We start from the raw sequence: 6,000 nt of genomic DNA, 5'->3' as shown, positions 1-6,000 counted from the left end.
AGCTCGGGTGGCGTCAGCGGCTCACATTTGTCTTCCTGATGTCTTCACTGATTTCATTGAATTTGTTCCATCACATCAAAAAGGAAGCAGTGTGTTTGGGGTTTTGCCTTAAAATGTACCCAACAGGTATGCTTCCCTTTAACTCAAATATTGCCAGAAGATCACAAAAGCATGGCAACACCATCTGCGCTTTTCAGTTGATTAATAAATGCTAAAAGACACAGTAATCTTAGTGTATGCAAACGTCTGAGTTTGAAGAAAGCCCTACAAAAATTGAATCTCACTGATTATTGTGGCATTTAATGTAAATTAATTGATCATATGGCCTAAAATAGGATAAGTTTAGATAAGAGGGAAAAAATAGGATCAAAACTTGTAAAAAACAAACACAAAAAAAAAACTCCTATTAGAGTACCTGTTGTAACTGCTTCCTGAATGGTTTCTGTGTGAGGGTTAAAATAGCTAAGCTCCACATGAACTTTTCCAGATGGATTTTGAGACTTTTGGCATCTGATTCTTATTACACAACAGTCAGAACACGCAAAACAAATGAACCCACCGACAAAAAGCAGCAAAAAAAACTAAAACAATTTCATGGGACATCCAGATTTTATTGCTCCTTTTTTTTCATTGTTTTTTATTGCAAGAATGTCAGTTGTGGGACTTAACATCTCCTAGGTGTTGCGTTTCAGTCCATGATTTATGAACAAGCTGCAGCTTTTAGAAACCAGATATCTTCAGAAGTATGAGGGAGGAAAAAATGTGTGTGTGTGTGACTTGGATTTCATATCATATATAATGAAACTGTGCCTGACCCAAATAGTACACATTTTGATCCAGGGTAATTATTGATTAACTTTAATTCAGTTTATTTATAGGGGACACATTCACAACTAATGTCATCTCAAATAACTTTTATTGTAAAAAGGTCAACACAATCAGGAAGCCATATTCATAGTCAAGTACATTGATTCCAAGTTCATCTTAGTTATCCAAAAGTGCAGTGAAGTTTGGTTTATTTTTCAAATAGTTCAAAAGTTTTTCATAAGGAAACCCAGATTGCGTCGAGTCATTGACTTACGGCGTTCCTGGATGAGGAACCAGGAAGCAGAACATTAGAGCCCAGAACTCCGACATCAACAGAGAGATCCGGGCTTAATACGAATACCCTTATAAAGTAAGGACTTTTTAGCCAAAGTAGAAGAGCGTTAGCGGTCGCCATGATCAGTGCTGTCCGAATATTGCAGTCAGTAAGGAAGGAGGTAGGAAAAGTAGCCTGTATGCTCCCTCTCTCGGCTAGTTTTGCTTACGAACCCTGCGACGTCTCTTACCGGTACTAAGAACCCTCAAGGTATCCCACAGTCCTTTGCGTAACAGGACACACAGCCCCCTCCTGGAAATTAACAGAGAGAACGCGCAGGATTTGACTCTCATCATCCATGTGCATTTCCATCACGTAATGACGTCGGAGTTAAAGGCTGTCCGAATTCGGCACAGTAATCTGAAGCTCCTTTCCTTCCCACGATAGAGTTCTGACAGTTGACCCTGTGAAAAGTCAAGGAACAGGAGCTAGGGGCTATAATTAAGGGCATTAGGATGGATCCCTTGTTTCTATCAAAAGAAACAAGAAAGGTTAGTGTCAGAGCTTCAAGGTAGAAGTTACACAAAGAAGTATGAGCAAAACAATCTGCCATCCGTCTCAGAAAAACCAGCTCCTCTTTATGCTCCTCCTGATGAGCCTTGATGAGCCACAGCTGTGGAGGCTGCACCTGTAGGTCCATCCCTGGACAAAAACATAAAACAGCCTGCACATAGCTCTGTGGATAGGACATAAATAATAGCAAAGAATCCAACATGTATTTAAATTCTAAGTTAGAGTGAGATTCTGAAATGTATGAGAGGAAGATTATACGCAAACATGTGTTTTTGTAGCTTTTTGAGTGCTAGGTAGAATTGACCCAATGGATTCGGTCCAAGATTACACGCAAATCATTAAATGCCTTCAAGAGATGATAATTAATATTGTGGAGTGGCCTAAACAAATTTCACAATTGAATTTTGACAGAAAAACAATAAAAAGGAGCAACAAAATGGTATGACAAAAACTGGAATAAATGTAAAATAAAAAGACAGTGTCATAACAAAGTGGTCTATTTTAAGATATGCGACTTAGTATACATGTTTGGCAGCGTTTTCTTAAGTTAATCAGAAACCCCACATACATATTCTGGGAGAAATGGGATAAAACAAAACACAAAAAGAGATAACTAGACACATGTTTGGGTAATATTTCATTTTGCTCTTTCCTTTCTCAGCCCACAACTTGACTTTATTTCTGTGGTGAGACTCACCACCATTTAGGTGGTGTTTAAGAATTGTGCATTATATTTATAATGTAATACTAAAGTGATTTTCATGTATTGCTGAATGTTGTTCCAGGGTGTTGAGTTTTTTTTCTGAGCTCTTCCAGATCGCCAAGAAAACAGACGAAGGGGGACAGCAGAACATTGTGGCCAAAGAATCTGGAATGTTTAATGGTTATTTCTTTCCAGAGGTTTTGCATTGGTGAACAGAGCCACAATGCATGGAGGTGTTCCATGATGTACATCTTGTGCGTTGTAAGGTGTGTTCTATGAATGATTTGTGTTCTCACGACCGTTGTGCTAGACTTTAAGCATTTTAAATCTAATCTACAGCAAACCATGAAAGTTGCCAAAATGATGTCAGAATGGCCTGCTTGTATGCTGCTCTAACATCCAACAAGCTCGGTTTACCACAAAGGTAGAGCTAACCTAGCCAAAGGACCATCAATTATGATTATAGAAGGGGTCTGGATCCATAAACTGAGTTAAAATATTTTAAAAATAAATCTGATCGTTTTTATTCACTTTTGACAGCAGACTTAACAATTAAGATGTGACTCGTGTTAATGATCACTAGATCCTTACCTACACTGCTAACACATAACAACAAAAAACAACTGATTTAATCGACTTGTGCCCTAAAACTTTACATTTAATGTAAATTTTGTACATTGATAACAGTAAAATGTGAAAAATGCAAATGTGTTAAAAATGAGCAACAGTAGGGTTGGCAGACTTTCACTCAGTCTGCCAAAAATAACAAATAAATAACAGTATCTGGAGAGTTTTTTGTTTCAACTAGTGGTTTTGACCTGAAGCAACACTAGTTTCATCACTGTCTTACAAAAAAGTAGGAAGTAATGTTTCGCTTTATGTTTTTGTAACCTTCAATATTTTTAGCAAAAAAAAAAACGTTTTTTTGACAGAAATATTTTCCAAAGTGTCACAACATAAGATGACCTTAAACCACAAGGAAATGAACGAGCAGTGAATGGAGGCTTACATTCTGAACAGTGGTCTTTGCTGTGCTCAATAAAAAAAAAAGTTATATGGTGAACTGATGTCACTTGTAAAATTACAAGACCAGTGCAAGAAAAAAAAAAGGCATTTAAAGTGGAGAAAGACCTGAAATCAGAATTCAATTGGAAATTAAACTGGAAAATCAGAGGTAGGCACAATATGGAGTTAAGAGAGCTGGTGGACTGCTTTGTGCAGTGCTGTGGGAGCAATCATCTCATCATCAATGTCAACAAAACAAAGGACCAGTCCCAAGAATTTGTGGAGAAGCAAGAACGTGTCCAACATCATCATCAAGTGATAAAAATGTATATGGCAGAAGACTATAAATACTTTATTGTTCCTCAAATCAAGTGTCACAACAGTCACCTCTTGTGGAATATGCAATTTCTTCTGCTGTCATCTGATTTGATAGAAGCATGAGAGCCAGTGATGGTAAGAAGCAGAACAGGCAGATGAATAATTGGTGCTTCTGTTCTGGAGACTCTAGAGATGATGACATAGGAAATATAATAAGAACATAGGCTGGGACACTGTCGCCCAGAGCATCTGTGAGTAACAAACCAGTAACTAAGCAACAAACGTGGCATAAACATAGCCTTCTTTGAGCATCATATTTTTTATTGGTTTTAATAATGTTAAGCCAGGTTGAATTGGAGCAGCTAAGTTAAACCATGTTCAAGCATACAGCCACAGCTGTCTTAGAAACACCATGAGGCTGATGACAGATTAACTAACGCTGAAATAGTAAAAGTAGTTCTCTTCTGGTGCTGAAGCACATTAGGAGTAATAATAATAATAATAATAATAATAACAACAACAATAATAATAATAATAATATTAATAATAATAATATTAATAATAATAATATAATAATAATAATAATAATAATAATAATAATAATAATAATGTATTTTATTTGTACTGCACTTTAAATTTGACATCAGACCTCAGTGAATGCTACATTGGCAAACAGATAAAAACAACAAAAAAATGAAACATAAAAACAACAACTAGACAGGGTAATCACTATATCCCGTTACAGTTTTCGCAAGATTGTTAACCCTTATCACTACCTGGTCACTTTGAAGTGGGCCATGGGAAATACTTAGGTGTGATTTGTATTTTTCGGATTTATGGCTACACTATGTAATGCTTTTAATTCTAATTTTAATTATAAGAATATATAATTTTTGTTACAAAACAACTTAAAACAAAATACACAGAAAGGAACACTATTTCATTTGTATATATATATATATATATATATATATATATATATATATATATATATATATATATATATATATATATATATATATATATATATATATATATATGTGTATATGTATGTGTGTGTGTATATATATAATTGGTAAAATGTCTTATCTCACAGAAGTGTAGTTAAACATATCTGATTTTTACTTCTTGCACATTTTAAAATGTCATTTGGCTTGTTCAGAACTGGCTGTTGGATGTGCAGAGGAACAAGTTCAGAGCTACCGGATTTTTTCTCTCTTCAGATGCTTAGCTCTGCAATCTGTCCACCTTACAGTACTAAAGTCACATGATAAAAAAAATACCAGTATTTCCCTATTTGAATAAAACGATTTCCTGTAATTACTATTTCTGCATGGCAAGTCCCTGAGATTTGGGCCACAAGCTAAAGTCTGTGCGTCCAAGGTGATAGCAGCAGATAGCAGCACCATCAACTTCATCACAATGTTTGTTTCGGTACAATTGAATATATAATTGTAGTTATTGTTTCAGTTTTCTGATGTCACTCATGGAATACTGTAAAAGCAACTTTGTAATATTGTGGTTGGTTAAGATTAAAAAAAAAAAAAAATTAAAATTAAGTTTAGCTCTTCTTGACTCAACGCTTAGATGTTAACACTTGTAAAACAATGACTTGGTCCCACCTCTTATAAATAGACCATATCTGAAATAGATGTTTAGCCAACCCTGCAAAGATGGTGGATCTTGAGAACATATGCAATGGACGTAGAACACATTTCTGGTTCAGTTCTGGTTAAACTCTTTTGGAGTTTAAATTAGTAAAATCTTTCTAAACACCAAGTAATATTTTTCCCAGGATACCTCCTTTTTAATGGCATACCTTGCTCTTAGTACCAACAGTGATGATGTTATACATCTTGGAAATCAGAAAGCAAATAGAAATATAATATTTAAATTTGAAATCTGTTTATCAAAATCCCAGAAAATAGGGTTCCTTGTCGTGCCGAGAAGCTCTAGATGTGTGGTGCTGTTAAACTCATATGGTGGTGTTTGATTCCCTCTATTAAAGAATGTAGGTTTGAAAAATCATTCCTCTAATCGCCATCTGAACTACCTGTTAAAGATATTACACAATCTTTAAATGCATTTTAATTATTTCTTACTATGTAGGAACTTATTACAGGAGGCAAATGTGCCTCAATGGTAAGAGTAGCTGTCTTGCAATCAGAACGTTGTGGCCTCGAGGTTAGCTTCCTCCCCTGCCCCATATCAGTGTGCTTTTGGGCAAGGCACTTAACCCCAAGTTGCCTACCATTCTGTGTGTCTTTGAATATACAGCAACATTTAACAAATTAGAATATCATTGAAAGCGCATTTATCT

The sequence above is a fragment of the Fundulus heteroclitus genome, chromosome 19, assembly GCF_011125445.2.
Source record: "Fundulus heteroclitus isolate FHET01 chromosome 19, MU-UCD_Fhet_4.1, whole genome shotgun sequence".
In the NCBI taxonomy this organism is placed as follows: domain Eukaryota; kingdom Metazoa; phylum Chordata; class Actinopteri; order Cyprinodontiformes; family Fundulidae; genus Fundulus; species Fundulus heteroclitus.
Note: the sequence above shows the minus strand (reverse complement) of the source record.